The following is a 20,687-nucleotide window of genomic DNA, read 5'->3' as shown; positions in this document are numbered from 1 at the left end:
TTCCGTGGACAGCAGCCCCCCGACCCGCACCTCCTCCAGCCTCGCCGCCCTCGCCGACACCCCGCCTCGCGCAGCCCACCCCCTCGGGCCTCGCGGGACACCGCAGCGCCTCGGGGGCAGCGCTCCCCCGCAACGCACCCTCCCGCCTCGCTTGGCGGCACCCTGCGCACAGCCCAACCTGCTCCCAGCACTTGGCCTTCGGCACCGGCCGCTCCAGGCCCGCGCCAGCCACCGCCGCTTCCTGCCTGCCCTGCCCGCAGCCCCTGCCCTGCCCGCGCACGCCGCCTGCCCTCCCCGCTGCCCTCTGCCGCCACCGACAGCCGACCGCCCTGCTCTCCTGGCCGCCTCGCCCAGGGCCACCAACCCCCGAGCCCAGCAGCTCCCGGCCCACTTCTTTTGCCAGGGGCCCCTCGGCCCGCTCTCGCCCTTCGCCCCCACCAGAGCCGCAGCTCCGCCGAGGCGCCCGAGCGGCACAAGGCGGGCGGGCACAAGGGGTGGACGGGGTCGAGGGGACAGCGAGGGGGACACTGAGGGGGGACAGCGGGGACCGCGTCCCTGGCGCCGGCAGACCCCGCCCCGCCGCCCGCCCGCTCGGCGGCGCCCACGGCCGCCGGACGCCATCTCCGGCCTCTCTCCGCTCCCTCCCGCCCTCCGCCCGGGCCGCCGCGGGGATTGGCCGGCCGGGCCAGCTGCCTCTCGGCCATTGGAGGGCGCCTGCGCGCCGCCCGCCGCTGATTGGCGCCCCGCTCCCGCCTCTGGCCGGGCGGAAGGGTGTGGTCGGCGGCGAAGATGGCGGCGGGGTGGCTGGCTGTGGGGGGGCGCCTGGCGGCGAAGATGGCGGAGCGGAAGGGGAGGGCTCCCCATCCCGCCCCGTCCGGCCCCGCGGCGCGGCGCAGTTGGAGAGCGGCAGGCTGCGGGACACGCGGTGGGTCGTGGCGCAGCCGGGCGGGCAGGGCTCGGGGGCGGTAGCGGCAGGGGGCGGGGGGCGGGGGGCGGCGAAGGGGCTTTTCGGGGCCCGAAGGGCGGCGGCGCCTGCGCCGGGAGGCTGCGCGAAGGTGCTGGCGGCTGCGGGGCTGGGGCTGGTGCTGGTGCTGGTGCTGGGAGGCGGCGGGGTCGGTGCCGGGCGGGCCGGGGAGGGTTTGCGGCGGCCGGTCGGGCGGGGCCGGGGCCGGGGCCGGGGCCGAGCGGGGCTTCGGTGTCGCCCGGCGCCCGGCTGAGGAGGCCGGTGCGTCGCCGCTGGACGGGGGAGCGTTTGCGTCCGCCGCCTGCTCGCCCGCCGCCTGGGGAAGGGAGCTGAAGGGCGGCAGGGAAAGGGGTGGGGGAAGTAGGAGCAGGGTCGGAGGCGGGGCGGGGCGGGGGGGTGGGAGCGCGGGGCGTTTGCGGGGCGCTGGGCGGGAGGCGGCGGCGGCGGGAGGCTGGAGAGCGAGGCGGGGCGGGGGGCGGCGGCGAGGAGCTGCTGAGCTCGGGCAGGCGGAGCGCGGAGCGGAGCGGGCGAGGAGGAGAGCGGGCAGAAGGGCGAGGTGGGGAGGGCGGGGCGGGGGCAGGAGGCGGCCTGGGGGCTGCTGGGGCGGGGCGGGGGCGGCGTGAGCGTGTGTGGCCTGGCTCCAGCTCGCCTGTCCTGTGGGTGGTGTTGAAGTGGTGTTTGTGTGCGCCGGAGACAGAGCTGGGTAAGCTGGAGCGAGAGGTGGGTTTTCCAGCTAGTCACCTTTAGCGGTGGCTGGTGTGTGGAGCTCTGAAGGTAGGAGCGCGACTGGTGCGTGCTAGCAGTGTTGCCTCTTGTGTGTGTACTTCTGTGATGGGGGTGTGTTGGTTTGAACTGTGCCTGAGCACGTTGTTTGAGCTCGGTTGCCTGGTGGGAGTTGAGGAGCAGCAGTGGAGTGGGTGCTTTCAGCTGATGTGATGTTTGGTGTTGAGGGGAGTAGTGATGGCAGAGAGGTGTGTCACTTAGGCAGCCGCTTCCTTTTCCTAGCATCCATGCAAAACCTTGCCCAAGTGTTTGCACCTTATAACGAATGGCTGAAACTGGCTCTGTCAGGGTGCTGCCTAGGATTGCTCCAAGAGCTCTTGCAGCGTGGTGCGGGGAGTCTGTGTCTTGTTCATGCCTGGGTGTATGTCGCTCCCTCGAGTGCAGTAGTGAGCAGGAGTTTGTGGGAGAGGGTGTGCAAGTACATGTGGTGGAAGATGCCTTTGGACTGGGTGTCAAAGGAGGTGAGCTGAAGTGATGGGGAAGGTGTCTGGGGGGCTGCTTTTCAGCTGGTGGGCTTGAACTGGGTGGAGCTGAGAGGGAGCTGGGTCAGGTGCATTTGTTTAGTGGGGGGGGAAGGGAGGTTCTGGGTGAAGGCAGTGGGGTTGTTGTGGTTGCCCTGTGGCTGTGTCTGGAAGTGAGGGGTGGGCAGTGGTGCTTGGCCCATGGGAGTCGAGAGGCTTATTCCTGATGTGAGGTCATGTTACTTTGTTTGTTGTTTTTTTTTTGGTGGGGGTAGGGGGAGATTGAACCTGATTTGATTACTGTTGTGTGTTCCCTGATAGAGGGGAAGTAAGGCCAGGCTAGAGAGAGGGTTTGTGCTAGAACTAGTTTTCTCGAAGACCGTTCTTAGGTTGAAGTTTGTGTGCCTGCCCAAGAAAGTGGAGGCAATGTGTATTGGAGCTGCTAATTGGCTGTTTGTTGCTTTGGGTCCCTTGGAGTCGTTCAGGTCTACTGTAATATGTTGCCCTTGATAGGCTGTGCAATTGGAGTGTAGTGCCAGTCTTGATAGTACTAATGTATGAGGTGGAGTCTTTTGCAAAGACTGAAGGTGCTAGTTGGAGCCCCTTGACACAGGAGTGCTGCTGAAAGGAGTGGGTTCATCTGTTTTTTGACCTCCTTTTGTTGTGGCTGGAGGTGGGAATGAGTGTTTAGTGTGGGGGGTGGTGGTGGTGATTGTTGTTGTTGTTGACAATGAAATGGGTGGGGTGGGGGGAATGCATTCTTTGGGCAAAGGATCATCTGTTCTTCTGCCAGTACTGAGTATGCCCTAAGCTGGTGTCAGACAGTAGGCTAAGAGTTTTTATCCTTTAGCTTAAATGCAAAAGTGTGCTTGGGGGAATAGGTTTCCCAGTGACATGACCACTCTTCCTCTTGCCCCCCCTCCCCCCCCCCCGCCCCCAAGTGCAGGAGTTAACCAGTGTTTGAAAGCAGGTGTCAGTGAGTGAGTGTGAGAGAGGCAGTGTGCTACAGGGCCTGTATGCTTGGTGAGAAGCATCCCATGTTGAGCTGCTCAGGCTATTTGGCTATTGGATGTGCTTCTCCTGTGAAGGAGTAGTATGCTCTTGACCTATGAGTCATGTAGGTGCTTGTATGCTGAGTAAGCCAACTGCTCAGTGTGTTGAGCAGAGATGTTGGCGCATGAAGGAAGCAGTCCTGGTTTGAGAGCCTAGGGTGTGTGGTAGTGAGTCAGGGCATGGCTGCAGAGGATTGCTGGGCTGCTTCAGCTGCATGCTTGAGTAAGAGGTGGACTGCAGTGCTTGTCTTTGAGAAGACTTGTTGTCCTTCTTGGGTGCAAGTGCAGTTATTCCAGCAGGTGAAGGTAGGCTGAGGTCCAGCTGTTATGGTAGAGGGACCTTGCTGCCTTCTGGAAGCTTGTTGATGTTGCAGCCAATGGTGCTGGTATTAAAGCAGGCAGGAATGTTAGTTTGATAGAGGAGGGCATGGTTGGTGCTGAGGTTTAGCTGAGTGCTTTCTCTTGTGATGTTAATTGGTTCCTGCTGGGGTTTAGAGGAGATGATAGATAGAGTGCTGAGGCTATCTGCTGGTGGCGATTAAGCTTTCTGGAGTACTTGTTCTAAGAGAAAAGAGTGGAGCTATGCCACGTGAGGAAGCTTTACAAGCAAGCCAAGTTCTGTCTGGGCAATGAGAGAGACGATGTTAGTGGAAAGTGGCAGTGTGGGCATCCAGTGGAAGTGATGCTTTGTGAAGAGTTGAAGCGCTGAAGTGCTGAAGGTTCAAGCTATTAAGGCTGAGCTTGCAATTGATTGATTTATGTATTGATTGGACGCGTAGCCTCTAAAATGTATGGCAGTGATAACTGTGATTGCTGATGAGGCAAGTTGGTAGGTGAAGGGAAGGCTAGGCTTCAGAGCGTTGGCTGTGTTAAGATGACTTGGTGTTACCTGTGTGGGTTGCAATGCTTTAGAGGTAGGCAACACTGGCTACTGAAATGCCTCCAGTTGTCTTTGTGCCCGTGCAAATCTAGAGGTCGAGTAGAGAAGAAAGAGCTGGTGCTTGCTGCTGAAGGCCAAGAAGTTAGGCAATGACTAAGGGGAGTATTTTTGTGTCTAGGTCGCGTTTTGTATTTGTGATCCTTGCAGAACTGTGTTTTGTAGGAGGAAGGTTTTGGGTGGAAAGGGTTGAGGGGAGCAGCTGATTTTCCTGGAAGGTTAAGAGAAGATGTGTAGCAACTTGTGTCCGTTTGGGAAGTTGCAGTAGGGGACCAGTTTGGACTGGCTTAAACTTGCTGCTTGTTTGGGTGTGAAATGGATCTTTCACTTGAGGTCTTGGGAGTAGAGTAGCTTTCCATTGCGATATTGGTGGAATGAAGGTCTCTAGATCTGCTGCTTTTGAGCATGACTTGCTAATAGGCAAGCAAGCTGACTGGTGTTTGACACGTTACCCACTCACACAGTGGGTAAAGCAAATATGTTGTGTTTGTTAGCTATGGACCCCTTGTATGGGAAGGAGGAGTGAAAAGGGAAGCAATGCTGAAGCAGTTGCTTGTGTTTTCCGAGGATAACCTGAATGGCATATTGGCAATTGTTAGTCAGTGTTCATAACTTGGAACAGATTATGTGTGGTTTGGGCTTGGAATGTGGAAATGGCCTGAAAAAGGGTGTGTTAGGCGTCATGGATGAAGGAGAGCGATCTGGCATGGTTAAAATGCGTTGATCTTGGAGGAACTCTTTTGCTGTTAGGTGTTTCCTGTCTCCTGTGCCATTGTGGAGTTTCACTGGGGTTTGCTGGGCGAGATCCTGTGAGAGTTGGCTCTATCTCAGCCAATGACTAGCAGCTGCATGTACTATTCTTGCTCTGAGTCAATGCAGGCTGTCATCTGGATTTAGAGCTGCTGAAATGGTTTAGGAACTAGTATTGTAGCTAGGCAACAATTTTTTTTTCCTCTTGGCTTTTTTAATGTGACAGGAACTATTTAGACTTTGTTTGGAAAGACAGGACTGTTGTCTCCTGGTATTACTTGACTATGCTGGCCTGTGTAAAAGCAGTGACTTTAAGATATTGCCCAGTGCTGTCATTGTTGAACAGAAATCAGTTTTAGCGAGTCACAAATGAAATACTTGCCCTTGATGTTTTTTCGTGGTTTCACCTGTGGTTCTAGTGAAGTAAGAGCTGCCAAACATTGCTCTTCAGTAAACCTCTGGGTTGACCTGAGGTAGAAGAAAAAGTTTCAGGACTGGCTTTAAAAAGGTGGTCAAGGTTCTTGGAGATCTGTAAGCATGTGACCTGGTGTAACATGAGATGCTTCTCCTGTTTGGACACTAGGGGATGTTGGTTTTGGAATTGTGATTCCTGGGGAAGTCAACTGCTAGCAAGAGAGGTGTGTGGCTATATCACTGGCAGAACTTGAGCTACTTTGAGTTTTCTATAGCTGAAGGTGTCTGTTGTGGGTTAGAGGTTTCTCTATAGCTTTTTAGTGTAGAGGAAACTAAAATGTTTCCCTTTTTTTTTTTTCTTTCTCTCTTCCTGCTCTCCTAATGGTAGTGGAAGTACAAAGTTTGTATGACCCAAGACCCCAAAGTAGCATATTGGTTTTGTCATGGGACAGTAAATGCAGGAGGATTTGCCTGACAAGTGTGAGCTTCTCAGAGCAGTGTTTGGCTAGTAGGTAGGTTGGAAGCAGTTTCTAAATGACATGTTAGTAGATGTGGGAGAGTAGGGAAGTAGTGCTGTAGACTCTCAGGCCTTGAAGTGACCTGACTGAAGCCTTAAAGCACGGTTGCTGCCTTAGTGGTTGTAAGTTGTGAGTTACCCATGTAAAGCATGGTTCGTGGTGGTTGTAGTTGTTGTCTCATTTCCATTGGCTAGCAGTTATGAAACCTAAGTGGCTTTACCTGTAGGGAGGGAGAAAAGTAAAGAAAGGATGTTGAGGGCTGAGCCTTGCTTTTTGAACTGCTGCCTTGTTGCATGCATGTATTGTCTTAAAGTAGAGTTTTGTAGCAGCTTCTGAAGATGATGCATGGGAGAGTGGGAGAGAGGACATGGAGGTGTGAAGCCCTATTAATGGGCTAGAGAGGTTGCAGGTGCCTCATGCATGACTTGCCACTTGATGCTCAGGTTCATTGGATGTAATAGACATAATAGCATGTTGTTGTAGTTCTAGGCATTTGTGCAGGCTTTCTGGAAAAAATGACTGTGCCTGAAAGCAGACTAATGACATGCCTGCGTTTAGTTCTGCGTTAGTTCTGCCTGAATGCTCTCTCTTGGTTTACAACTTGTGTAGTGTGTGTTTATAATGTCGGCAAGGGCTTGCTAGAAATTCCTCACTTCTGCTGGTCTCTAGGGGTCAGTTGTTGAGCAGGACAAAATAAAATAAAAAAAAAAGCAGGTGCTTGGGGCTAGAAGAACTTTCCTTCAGCAGGGGATCAGTCCTTCAGTGAGTAGTAGTGTGAAAGTGAGTGCTGGTTGAAGGGTATGGATGTTGCATGAGAGTAGCTTTGTCGGGGAGGGGTACAAGGTGAGGTTCGCTAGACTCGAGAGTCTTAACAGCAGCTAGCAGTAGTTATTTTTGTGCCGGAGAGAGTTTCCTGCTTTCCTGTGAGGGTTTTGTCCTTGATATTCTCCTGCTGGAAATCATGTTGGTACCTGGGAAAAAAAAAAGGACTAACTTCTGCAATACTGTGGCTTCCTGGTGAAACCAGGTTTCTGCAGTTACAGAGACATGGTGGGATAGTTCACATGACTGGGATGCTGTCATGGATAGCCATCCATGTGCTTTTTAGGAAAGACAGGCCAGGAAGGCGAGGTGGTGGAGTTGCTCTTTATGTGAGAGAGCAACTAGAATGTATGGAGCTCTGCCTCGGGGTGGATGAAGAGCAAGTTGAGAGCCTATGGGTAAGGATTAAAGGGCAGGGTAACATGGGTGACACTGTTGTGGGGGTTTACTACAGGCCACCTGGTCAGGACGAGGTCATCGATGAGGCCTTTTACTGACAGCTGGAAGTAGCCTCACGATCACAGGCCCTGGTTCTCATGGGAGACTTCAACCACCCTGACATCTGTTGGCAAGGCAGCACAGCTAGGCACAAAGAGTCAAAGAGGTTCCTGCAGAGGATTGATGATAATTTCTTGACGCAGGTGGTGGAGACGCCAACGAGGAGAAGTGCAATGCTAGACCTTGTACTAACGAGCAAAGAAGGTCTAGTTGGAGATGTGCAGGTTGGGGGGCAGCCTTGGCTGCAGTGACCATGAGATGGTGGAGTTGAGGCTCCTACGAGGAGGGAGCAGGGCAATGAGTAGGATTGCAGCACTGGACTTCAGGAGAGTTAACTTTGGCCTCTTGAGGGACCTACTTAGGGGAATCTCATGGGACAGGGCCCTAGAAGGAAGAGGGGTCCAAGAAAGCTGGTTAATATTCAAGCATCACCTCCTCCAGGCTCAAGATCAGTGCATCCCTCTGAGGAAGAAGTTGAGCAAAGCGGGCAGGAGACCTGCATGGATGAGCAAGGAACTCCTGGCCAAACTCCAGCAGAAGAAGGAAGTGTACGGAATGTGGAAAAGGGGACAGGCCACTTGGGAGGAATACAGGGACGTTGTCAGAGCGTGCAGGGATGCGACAAGGAAGGCTAAGGCCCAGTTGGAATTAAATCTGGCAAGGGATGTCAAGGACAACAAGAAGGCCTTCTTCAAATACATCCATAGCAAAAGGAAGACTAGGGAAAAGGTGGGCCCGCTGCTGAATGGGGCGGGTGCCCTGGTGACGAAGGAGATGGAGAAGGCAGAGTTGCTGAATGCCTTCTTTGCTTCAGTCTTTTCTGCTAAGGCCAGTCCTGAGGAATTGCAGACCTTGGAGACAAGAGAGGAAGGCTGGAGAAAGGAAGACTCTCCCTTGGTGGAGGAGGATCGGGTTAGAGATCTTTTGTCCAAACTTGACATCCACAAATCCATGGGCCCCGATGGGATGCACCCACGAGTGCTGAGGGAGCTGGTGGATGTTGTTGCTAGGCCACTCTCTGTCATCTTGGAAAGGTCCTGGAGATCAGGAGAGGTGCCTGAGGACTGGAAGAAAGCCAATGTCACGCCAGTCTTCCACAAGGGCAAGAAGGAGGAGCCAGGAAACTCCAGGCCTGTCAGCCTCCCCTCCATCCCTGGCAAGGTGATGGAACAGCTCCTCCTGGAGGTCCTCACTAAGCATGTGGAGGACAAGAAGGTGATCAGGAGTAGTCAGCATGGCTTCACCAAAGGGAAATGATGCTTGACCAATCTGATAGCCTTCTATGCCGGAATGACTGGCTGGGTAGATGAGGGCAGAGCAGTGGATGTTGTCTCCCTGGACTTCAGCAAGGCTTTTGACACTGTCTCCCATCCCATCCTCCTAGGTAAGCTCAGGAAGTGTGGGCTAGATGAGTGGACGGTGAGGTGGCTTGAGAACTGGCTGGATGGCCGAGCTCCGAGGGTTGTGGTCAGTAGTGCAGAGTCTCGTTGGAGGCCTGTGGCTAGTGGTGTCCCCCAGGGGTCAGTCCTGGGTCCACTCTTGTTCAATATATTCATCAATGACCTGGAGGAAGGCACAGAGTGCACCCTCAGCAAGTTTGCTGATGATACTAAACTGGGGGGAGAGGCTGGCACACCAGAAGACTGTGCTGCCATGGAGAGGGACCTGGGCAGGCTGGAGAGGTGGGTGGAGAGGAACCTCCTGAAGTTCAACAAAGGCAAGTGCAGGGTCCTGCACCTCGGGAGGAAGAAGGCCAGGCAGCAGGACAAGCTGGGGGTTGACCTGCTGGCAAGCAGCTCTGCCGAGAAGGACCTGGGAGTGCTGGTGGGCAACAAGTGAAGCATGAGGCAGCAGTGTGCCCTTGTGGCCAAGGAGGCCAATGGGATCCTGGGGTGCCTGAGGAAGAGTGTTGCCAGCAGGTGGAGGGAGGTGATGCTGCCCCTCTCCTCAGCCCTGGGGAGGCCTCCCCTGGAGTCCTGGGTGCAGTTGTGGGCTCCCCAGTGCAAGAGAGACATGGCACTCCTGGAGAGAGTCCAGCGGAGGGCTACCAAGATGATTAGAGGGCTGGAGCATCTCTCCTCTGCAGAAAGACTGCAAGAGCTGGGCCTGTTGAGCCTGGAGAAGAGAAGATTGAGAGGGGATCTCATCAATGTGTGCAAGTATCTGAAGGGGGAGTGTCAAGAGGATGAGGCCAGCCTCTTCTCCGTGGTGCCCAGCGACAGGACAAGAGGCAATGGGCAGAAACTGAACCACAGGAAGTTCCATCTGAACCTGAGAAAACACTTCTTCACTGTGAGGGTGACAGAGCATTGGAACAGGTCGCCCAGAGAGGTGGTGGAGTCTCCTTCACTGGAGATCTTCAAAAGCCGTCTGGATGTGATCCTGGGCAATATGCTCTAGGTGACCCTGCTGGAGCAGGGAGGTTGGACTAGATGATCTCCAGAGGTCCCTTCCAACCTCTCTGGGTTAGTTTGAGTCACTTTTAACCTTGGCCAGCTGGCATCAGTTGACCCTTTGAGTTCAGATTTAGTATGTAAAGCTTTGTTTTCAGAGTACCCTCTAAATGGTGGTAATAGGTGAGGTCTTCCTAGGGGAATGTAAAGAAGCTTCTAGCAGAACAGCGTGTTCTTATCAAAATCTGTTTCTCTTGTTTCACAGAGATTTGCCAGACTGCCAGACTCCTTATAAAAGTGGGCAATCCTCGGTTGCCCTTTTTGGACCCTGAGGCCAGTCAGGGATGTCACACCTATTGACTTGTGCGTGGGTGGGTGGGTGGGTGGGTTGGTTGTCTTCCTGTCCTGCCAGATGTATCCTAGTCTGTTGGTTAATGATTATGTAGGCTACATTCATTCCTGAGTTAAGTCCTAAAATGACAGTGGAAGGAGTTGTGGAGAAAAATGAAAGCTTCAAGCTAAAATCTAAAATTGAACGTCTTTCTCTTAGAGAGAGAGAGAGAGAGAATTGTCCTTGTTTCTTAATCTGGGTAAAGATCTTGATTGCTTAAGCATCTGTTAGTAAATCACGCCTTGAATGTTCTTCCAAGGAATAACCCGGAGTATATTGTAATTGTTATGTGGCCTGTTAAAGGTAATATTTGGCAATGGAAGTGTTCAGGTAGGTAGGAATGGTCATGGAGGATCTCGGGTTAACCAGAAGTACTGCATGTGGAAGTATGTTTTTTTAAAAGAAGTGAAGCTGGACATCAAGTCTGTTCAGGCTCTTAAGAAAAGTATGCATCGGCACCAGTGCATCACGTGTTAAGTTTTTGAGCCTAGAGCTGCGATACGAGAATGTATTTTTTGCCTATGCTCATCTACTTGAGTCTTGTTATGGATCATATGGAGTAGTTTAAGAGATGTATCGCCATATCTAAAAATGGCCAGGCAGTTGTGAACTGGCTGGTGTATTGCCGAACTAGCCCTTTGTTGTAAGGAGCCAAGGGACAAATGGGGAAGTGGCAAGGGAATTAACTCCTACCATGCCAGCAATTGCTTCAGGTCTAATAACGATGCAGCTTTCCTAACTGCCTATTGTGGCTGGTAAGCTGGTACACGTTTAATAAAAGCAGCGTTGCAATTTGTGTGCTGTGGAATTAGGACGTGACCCTTTTGGCGGTCTAGTTTAGGGATGTTTTAGCTAGCAAACTGCTTGAAGAATTAAAAAGCTGTCAAGCGTCTTGAAGAGAGGCAGTTTGCCTCTGTTGAGGGGCATGCTCTACTGTTACGAGGCTTTTTTAGGCAGTTCAAAGGAAAGTGTTTAGAAGGGTTTTTTGGGAAAGTAGTAGTCGGTTGCGTGGACTGCCTGGCCAGTGCTGCCTTAACTGGCCAGTTCTGGGCATATGTTAGCACTGAATCTAAGCTGGAGAGAGTAATTTGGGTGCTGGGATATATTTTCCAGCACAGCTGTTACCTTGCTGTGAATAACAAGAGGTAGGGAATCTCTATTTGCAGATGCTTTTCCCCCAGGGGTTCTGAGTTTGCTGTCCATAGCTTAGAGTATCAGTGCAGATGAATTTGTGTTCTTGAGGTAATGGTCACTAATTGGTTTGCTCTAATTACTGCTGGAATACTAAATTCTGAATGTTTGCACAGTGTTCACAGTAGCAGTTTTACTTGTGGATAACTCTCTCGTCTTGTGTGTTCACTAAATATCAGCCTGAGAAAGGGGTCCTGGCTATGCTGAGCGCTGTGTAAAGAACTCGTCAGTCATGTAACGTAGCTGATGCAAACTCTGCTGATCCTGGGTCTGCTTTTTGCCTTTCTTGTAATGGTGATGACTCCTGTGACGTGGTTGGTGCAGAGGCTTGATGGAGCCTAGCTAGTCTCTGTAGTTCTGACCGATGACAGTGCTGACTTGATCTGCCTTTGCCTAGAGTAACATGAAAGCTGTTAACTGTTCTCTCTCTCTCTCTCTCTCTCTCTCTTCCCAGGTACAAAACTGTAGAAGTTAAGGTTCCGTGAGTTTGTTGGTAGCTATTTTTCCATGTTCTGGGTCAGTTTGCCTTTTGGTGAAGGCTTGTCTAGCAGTCATCTGGCCAACGCAATTTCTTCAGCACTCCCTATGCTTTTTGGAGCGTGCTACTGTTCTGCCTCTGCAGACCAAAATGTGGAAGCGGTGCCAGTTTCTTTCTAGTTTGGAGGCAGCTCAGGCTGCTAGTTAAGGTTTGTGTCTTGTGCTTCATGGCCGGAGTCTCGAACGATGGCGTTTGTGAGGGTGAGTGTCCCATGTGTCCCCGTATGGGAATTTTGGTGTCTGGCCTGTTCCGCTGCCCTGTTTCTGGGACTAGTTCTGAGGCACTCCTTCTTCCAGCTTGATGGTTGAAGGGTTGCTGCTCTCTGCTCTTAACCAGTAGCCGGGGTGACCCTCTGGCTGGAGCGTGAGGAGTGAGTTGTCTGACTTGTTTTCCTAGGGATGTTTATGTGTGGCTGATCGGTGGTCTGTTGACTGAGGAAGGAGACTGGAGTAATCCAGGGAAACCAGAGAACTTGCTGAGAGCAGGTTGGGAGAATGGCTGCCTTCCTCTGCTCTAACAGCAGTGGTGCTCTGTGTGGTAACTTTGTGCTGTGGGCGTGAGTAACTTTCCACCTTTGTTTGGCAGTCTGGTCTAAGGTGTTTGTGTGTTTCTCGGTCACCAAGGGAAGTGTCTCTGGGACTGTTTGGGTTCAGCTTTGCGATGAAGTCTTAGTTTAACGAAGTGAGTAATGCCTTGTAAAGGGATTTCTTTGAACAGCTGGAAAGCAAACGGCTCTTTCCATGTGATGCTCTAAAAAGCAAGTGTTGATATGTGACAAGAGTAGCAAGGAAAGGAGTATTGCTGACTTCAATTGCCTTTACTGTACAGGATGGAGCATGGCAGTTATGGCAAGGTCTTGTTTTTCAAAGCAGGCGCGTGCTTCCGGAAGTGCTAATCAACTTACTCGTTTTGCGAGTTCCGTTTTTGCTAGTTTTAGGGGTAATGCCAGGTGTACTTTGTCATGGCTAAAGACCCAGAAAGTGGGTCCTAAATGAGTGTGTAGTTGTAGTCGCTGTGCTCCAAGTAACCTGACTGGAGTAGCTTTTTCCTGAAATCCCAGGGGCCTCTTCATATTTAATTACAAATGTGGCTCTAGAAAGAGGTGGTTGAAGGTGTCTAGTAGGAGCATCCTTTACCTTTTATGCTGAAGAACCGCAGTTGTAGGAGTGGAGCGTGTTTTGCGGCTGCAAGGTCTAGTCTCCAGTTGCAAACAACTTCTTGGCCTGCGTGTTACGTTAACTGGAATTGGTGTTCCTCCCCTTGGACTCCGTTAGTCGGCGTACTGCTGGGGGAAGTGATTCCCTTCCTGGTTGTCAGGAGAAGTGGTATGCGCGTGCGTTTGTGGCTGGTTGAAAAAACACTTGTCCTTGAGCCAAGTTGGAGAGTGTTTCTTCTTCAGGTGTTGGAGTCCAGGTGAATTTTAGCAGCAGCAGAGTCCTCTCTTCTCTTGGCTTTTGCCTTTTTAAATGAAAAGGGCCAAGTTTCTGTATGTTCTCCTTCCAAAAGTGTGGCTGCTAGGAGCAGCTGGGAGTGTTCCCTGAAGTTGCAGGCAGAGAGCAAAGAGGGTATTGCAGTGCGGCATGATTTTTCTGAGCAGCGTGCGGTGGACTGAAAGTTGCTGTTAGGTTCCAAAGGTACCTGGTTGAGTGCTGTTTCAATCTGTGTGGTAACCTGTGAGATGCTCTTGATCTTATTTTGTGGATGGAAGTGAGAATTGTGAGCATAGCAAACAAGAAGGTGGAGAAGTAAGGCTTCTGCAGAATGGGAAGATCATTCGACACGCGTGAAGACGCCTTTATTGACGACTGGTGGCCAGCTCAGATGGAAAAGTTTTAGTAATGCATAGATAAACCAAAGATGTAAAAAGCATAGAGTGGTGTGAGTTTGGCGCTGGAAGTTAATGCCATGCTGTCGAGTTGTTTAATTCTCGGGATGTTGATGTTTCAGCTTCAGTAAATGGTGATTCTTCCCCACCACTAAATGCAGGGAGCGTTTATGTGCAGCCTTCCGATGACTCTTTGTTCCCTCCTAGCATGTTAGTGTGGCCAAGACTGACGTTTTAAGCTAGAAGGCTAGACTATAAAATAAGAGAGTAACTAGGAGAGGTTCCTTATGCGCAGGGAATCCGATAGCTTGCTTTTTAAAATGATGCCCTAGTTTGAGGCATCTGTCCTCGAAGCCACTGCAAGGAATTGTAAGCGTGACTTGGCGCATTAATTGCTATACCAGCTTTCTTTTACTTTAGCAGGATTTTGAGGTAAGCCTGGTGAACCTTCTGAGTGCCTCCTTCCCAGCTCTGTTTGTTTCGGTTATCCTGAAAGACTTGAAGCTCTCGGGTTAAGGAACGTTTAACGTCTCTTTGTGGGACCGTGTTTATTCACTGCAAGGCTAGTTGGGGAGTAATGTGAGAAGCTCGACTCGAGATGCTGAAATGCCAAGCGTTGGGCAGAATTGGTATGCTTTGGAGTCCGCAAGATGGCTTCCCTCTGTTCCACGTGTGACCTGTCCTGAGTCTACCCTAAGTGATGTTCTTCTCTGAAATGTAATCTCTAGGTGTGAATTATTTTTTTCTTACAGCCCAGTTTGTGAGTTGTGCTGCTGCTGCTTGGATGACCTTTGAGAATGTTTGTAGTGCTGCCATGCAATAGAGTTAGCATGTGTGCTTTGCTGTATTTCTACTTGTATGTGCTTATTGTCCAATGGATGTCTTTGCAGTGTGGCAGAGTAGCCAGCTTTAGAAACTGAGGAGTGCAGAGATCACTGGATATGCTGTTGATGCTCAAGCTTCTGTCGGTGAAGTCCAGTTGCCCAGCTACTTGTTGATGCTCGTTGCATGAACTTATCAGAAGAAGCAGTTGTGGATCTCTTTGGGGGGGGGGGGGGGGAAGGATGGTAAGACGATGTGGCCAATCATGTTGAGAGTTGCATTTGTTATGATATGAATGTCTATTAGGTAACAGTACTTTTCAAATGTTGTAGTTTTGGCAGTAGTGTGTTGGGGATGTGTGAGCTCAGCAGGGGGAGCGTAGCACCAGACTGATCTGTTGCATCGACCCTTGAGTAACTGATGGGAAGAGTCTGTACTGCTGTTCCATATGTTTCATTCATTCCAATGGGAGATTGGTCCGTGTGGGACAGCTGGGCGTGGGACTGCCAGCACCTGAGGCAAAAGAAGAGGGGAACCCCGCAAAGAGTGACTCTGGCCGTAGTAGGCGCAAGTATCCCGCGCAATGTGCCCGCAGCAACCGCTCCACCCTTATACCCCTTTGCTCTCGCCTCCTAGAGATTTATCTGTCACTTGCTCTCTCTCTCTCTTTCTCCTACTTCTACTCTGCCAGCTGCTGGACTCTCCCCTAGGGGTGCCAGTGTTTTACCTAATCTGGCAGTGTTACAGCCGGGCGTAGCAGGGGGAGCTCCCCCTGCTCTGTTCCAGTGCTGCCTGTATTTACTAAGCAAGGCTGGAGCCCGAGTGATTTAGCATTGCAGGGAAGCAAGAAGCCCGGGTTGAGGGAAGATGCGGGAAGGTGTGCTCAGCTATTTTCTAATATATGCACGGGGCAGTAGTATCGCCAATTCTTGATGGAGGTATGGAGTGAACGCAAGTCCCTTCTCAGAAGAGTGGGCTCGGTGGCAAGGAGCAGAATTGGGAAGCTGCTGAAGAATACCTGAAGGTAACTGGGGGCCACACAAGGGATGGACAAGGGAGAGGCATTCTCGGCAAGAGGTATCTGTTTAGAAGCTGCGTATCCAGAAAGGGAGACTGGGAATAGAAAGGAGCAGGAGCTAAAGACAGACCTGGAAGGTAGGAAGGCAGCTGAGTAGTTGTTGCCTTTGACAACTGAACAGCTGCAGAATGCAAGGAAAGACTAGGTGACAAGGACCTGCCCAGGCAACTCCCTGCGTGGGCCGAATTCATGCATGGCAAGGTTAAGCCCAGGCATGAAATGGGCTGGGACCGATCTAACAGCTGAAAAAGGGAACCTGAAGCCCCAGGGGGAAGAGCTCATAGGGTGAGACCAGTGATATAGGCACCCCCTGGGAGTAAGAACTAAGTCAAAGGGAAATAAGCCTCCAGACCCGCGAACAGGATATCGGGAACTGAGCAATGGGCTGTGGAGGAAAGCCTCAGGATTCAAGGTGGGCCTACTGGCGTTGTCTGGAGTGTGCTTGAAGCATCCCAGAAACAAGAGAATGGCCAAAGGTGGGGGGGTGGGGGGGCGTACTTTGACTCCACCAGTGCCAGCTCCCAGAGAGAGAGACCTCCCCTAGGGAGGACTTGCAGGGCAGGAAAGAAAAAAGAAAGGAGGAAAAAAAAAAAAACAAAAAAAGGGGAAAACCCCAAGCAATGCCCAGAAGGCAATTGGGTCTGCCTGTTGGGCAAGGGGAGGCTTATGGGTGGAGAAGTGATAATGGCCCATGTATGTAGATTGCAGTTGGTCCTCAGGGACAATTGGTGAAGTTGTAATAGATACAGGAGCACAAATGTCAATGCTAACACCACGAGGTGCCTAGGAGCTGGGTGTGTGACCCGGAGGGCAGAGAGTTAGAATTACTGGTGTGAAGGGAGCGAGTGTTGTGTGCCAAACTGCCGAGGGTTAATTCATGGCTCCCGGGCAAGAGGCGCATGTCGACTACTGGCTTTTTTGGAATATATTTGAACTTTCGATGTTTTAAAGGGACAAACATGGTGCCTACCGGCTGGCGGCGTGTGTTCCTTCAGCTCAAACATGGGTACTAACCCCCGTAGAAAGAGGGAGGCTCTAGTGTGTGTACTTTGCCCAGCCCTGCGCTCTCCAATTGAGAAATCGCTAATGGACGACAATAGCCGATCTCCGCTGCGGCGCGCAATGGGATTTCTGAAGCCAGAGCTGATTTGGAGAAAGGGCAAATGATCTCCAAAGCCCACTCCCCATATGACCCGCCTCTGTGGCCAGTTGGGAAAGCAGATGGGAAGTGGTGTTTGGGAATGAGTGATCAGGGCCCCCTTAACAGCTGCTGGACCAAATAGTGCAGCGTTAACAGCTCTATTGCAAGCAGCTGCACACCCCTGGATGGTGGCGCTAGCCAGGAAGGAGATGTTCTTTCTGGTCCCCTTGCAGGAAGAGGATAAAGAGGAGTTGGCCTTCCCTGGGGAGGGAATGCAATATACCTTTACCAGACCCCCCCCCCCCACCCCCCCAAGGAGGGGGACAAACATTCCCCCACGATTGCTCCTGCTGCCATTGCTGAACTTGTACAGACAGTCGCACTGCCTCCAGATGGGGAACTGTACCAATAGAGAGATGATGCTCTGATGGGAGGACCTTCCCCTGAGAAAGTGGAGGAGGCAGCAGCAGCAGTGTGGCAAGCACTACAGAAAGCAGAAATTGAGGTTCCACCTGAAAATGGTCAGGGACCAAGGAGGGGAGTCAAATGTTTAGGTCCTTGGTGGATAGTGGGCAGTGCAGGGATTCCTCCAGACGTGTCCAGAAAAATGAGAGAGCTGCAAATGGCCCAACCAAGGAAGGAGGTTGCAACAGTTGATGGGAACTTGAGGCTCCTGGAGGAAGCGTGTGCCTGGGTTTTCTCTTAGTGCTTGTCCATTATGTTTGCCCTTATGGAAAGGCAAACCCTGGGGGTGGAAATGAGAACACAGAGAGGTGGTCCAAACTGGAACGGAAGAAATGGAAAGCATATCAGTCATTGGGACCAGTACGCCCCCGTGACCCTGCTAGAGCCGAATGGGGTTTTGCAGAGCGTGCTACTTGATGTGTAACCTGTTCCAAACTGGCCCCGATCATGACTGAGAGCATTTCTGAGCCTGAGTACGTGTTTGAATCGGATTGTAGATGGGTGCAGCTGCACACTTCTGACTTCATGTCAGAGTCCAATGCTCTGGGGTTTTTTTAATATTCCACGTGTGGAGGGTTTAATGCTTAATAGGAAGTGTACTTATTTGAATTGTGTTGAAGTTGCACAGGATTTTGATTGAGCACAGTGTCCCAGCAGTGCACTGAAAGAACAGCATACGCCTAGCAGAGCACAGCAATTGCAATATCCAGTTGAATCCCAGCATCAGTCTCCTGACCGGTCTCTAGAATATCCTCGTTGTCGCGACACCGAGTGTGTCCAGTGGCCAGGAAGGAAAATGGGGGTTGAAAGCAGCTCAAGCCTGCTGCTCTCTTCAGAGTTCCTTTGTTCCTTGTTGGGTTTGTAGACTTCGTGTTGGGCTGAACCACGTATACGCTCCCCATCCTCGCCTGGCTGAGTAGTTTATAGCCAGGAGGTCTCCAGTGCCGAGTCTGTGTCCCATCCCTTATCACTTCAGGCCTGCACTTCTCTAAGCTGTACTCTGTGCCTTTGCTTCTCAAAGCCACTGCTGCCGTCCTGGGCCTATATTTCAGTGTGTTGAGAGTCTAGCCTGTACCTAGAAGGAGTGGGCCAGGCAGTTACAGGAGGAGTGTTTACACTTAGCTGATGTAGGCAGTTTGTCTAGAACAAAGGCATCTTGCAGTGTCCTTTGTTGAGGTGATGTTAGCGTCCTTGGCCAAAACTATGGTAAATCACTCCATCCTCTCCTGTGAGCCCTAAAGGGCGCAGAGTCTCTGCTTCTCTTGACAGCATTCCTCCCGTGTGTGGGGGGGGGGGGAGGGGGGTCCTCGGATCTGTCATCCTTCACAGGTCGGCTCCAAGCTGTGGGATAAGTAAAGCAGCTAACTTTCTTTGTGCCTTCTCCTTTGGAAGGCATTGTGGAGGAATTTTGGGAGAGGGGGCAGTAGTGAGATGGTAACAGGTGCAGTGAAATTTGAGTGCTACTAGTAGAAAGTATTCCGATGAGTTTTCTCTCGCCCAGACAAGTACATTGGTGGTGATTAGCCCTAAAGCGAAAAGGAATAGTGTTATCCTCTAGTGTACGTGAGTACTAAGGCCAAAAAGTAATGCAAGCGAGTTCCTGGAACTGAGCTCTCTCAGCCAAACGTGCCCCATTGGGTAGAATTTTCTAGTAAGAAATAATCCAACTTTCTTTGTTTCAGGACTTCTTCACTTGGGGGGGGGGTGGTGGGGGGAAGGGCGTATTCTCTCCAGTGCTGCTTCCTTAGCAAACAGGAACAGATATTGTGACCTAGTACCCAGCCATGCTTTGGTAGAGAAGCTTCTCTCTTGGTAGAGAAGCTTTGCTTAGTAGGACTGAGGGTGCCAGCACACTTCCAGGATACATGTTAACGAGCAGAAAACAAGCTCTCTGTATTCATTTCAAGTTGCTTGTCTTGGTTTCTGGGTGTGTATTTGTATGTATGTCTCTAGCTGAATACCCTCTGCAGTTATGTGTCTGAAACGTCAGCTAAGGAGTTGTCCTTGTAGGGGCTAGGCCCTGGAAACATGCATTTGGAAGCCCTGAAAGTGGCAGTGGTTGGAGACATCTGTAAATAAGCCTTCTTTGAGAGGGGCTGATGATGGCAGGAGCATAATAAACATCTAAGCTAACATTTGAACATGTTGAGCCTAAGATTCTCTTCCCTAGTGTTGGAAACCAACCTTGATTAGCTTGTGTTTGTTGTTGAAGATAGTCTACACATCAGCAAGGAGGTAGCTTTTGAAGAGCTGTGTTGTCTTGCCCTCAGCTTTCCAGGTAGCAGTGAAGGTAAGAGGCTAATAGTAGATCAGCTATGGTTCAACAAGGTCAGCATGACCAGTTCACCTGCTCCTGCGGCCCCTTTTTGGAAAAAGTCCTTCTACAATTCGTTGCCAGCTTCTCCTCTCCAGCGTTGAGGCAGAGGCCAGCTGGAGAAAGATGCTCTTGCATGTCCTAAGGTGAGGGGGACCCCCTTAGAACAGGGACTGACCCCCGCGGGAGGATGTTTCCACTAGGATCTGCCTTGGTTGCCCTCCATCTCAGCATGGAGCGCTTGAGGCAACAAATGGGCAATGCCAGGGCCTGTGCGCTGTAGGCCATAGTGCTAGAAAAGGTCTGGAGCTGCATCTCAGACCCCAGAGACCCTTTGACGGGACAGGTAAGCCCTGCAGAGCGCGAGGCCTGCTCTTGCTCCACCACGTCTCTGGAGAGAGCAGGGGACGCGAAAGCTTTTCTTCTCCTTGCCTCTTGGTTTTGCACCCCAGCAGAGTAGCTGGCGCTTTGTGGCAAAGACACTGTGTGTGTGTGTGTGTGAGTGTGTTCCGGCGGGAAGAGTGCGTGTCCTAGCTCTCGGGATGATCCTGATTCCTTCAGGGCCTGAGTTTTCTGCCGTTTAGTTTCCACCAAGAAAAGATCCCGACATGTGGTGAAGAGGCAGGGCTGCTGCTTTGGGGAAAGTGTAGCAGTGCTATGGAAACAGTTTGAGCCTAGGTTTCCAAGGAGCAGAGTCTCGCACAGGTCTAGCAGCAAAAGGAATTGATTATTTGTTGGTGGTAGAGCAAAGCAAGAGCTTGAGGTGGATGCCTCTAAGGAGGGACCCCGAACAAAGAGATTCTTTACAGTCTTATTTCCCTGCCTGCCAGGGAAGGTCTCGTTCAGTTTCTACTGAGTTGGTGGTCTCTCTCTTTCTGATTGGTCTTGGCCTACATCCCCGGCTGGTTGCCATGTCCTTGTCTTCCATGGTCCCTTGTCCTCTCAGAGGTGAACCACCACCCAGGTGCATCCCGTCTTGTCTCCTGCATGCATCCTGTTGTATGTCCTCATTAGGTAGTTGTGTGTCCTCATTAGCTGATTTGAACTGACCTTGTGGTTTTGTGGTCAGCAATGATTCTTGAGTTTGTTGACAGTTCAGCCTGGAGGCTTGCAGGCTTCATTTACTTGAGATGCTAGTGCTAAGCAAGGGTTAGACTTGTGCTAAGCTAGTTACCATCTGAGTTACCATGTCCTTCTCTAACAAGCACAGGGTGGCCTGGCAGCGGCAGAGAGGCCAGGAAGCCCCCAGAGTTCCTTGCGCGCTCCGGTGGCGGCCATGGGCCGAGCAGGCCAGGCTCAGAAGTGAGCAGAGGTGCAGCAGCAAAGGCTG

This window comes from Struthio camelus, chromosome 5 (genome assembly GCF_040807025.1).
Source record: "Struthio camelus isolate bStrCam1 chromosome 5, bStrCam1.hap1, whole genome shotgun sequence".
Lineage (NCBI taxonomy): Eukaryota > Metazoa > Chordata > Aves > Struthioniformes > Struthionidae > Struthio > Struthio camelus.
This window is presented reverse-complemented; position numbering follows the sequence as displayed.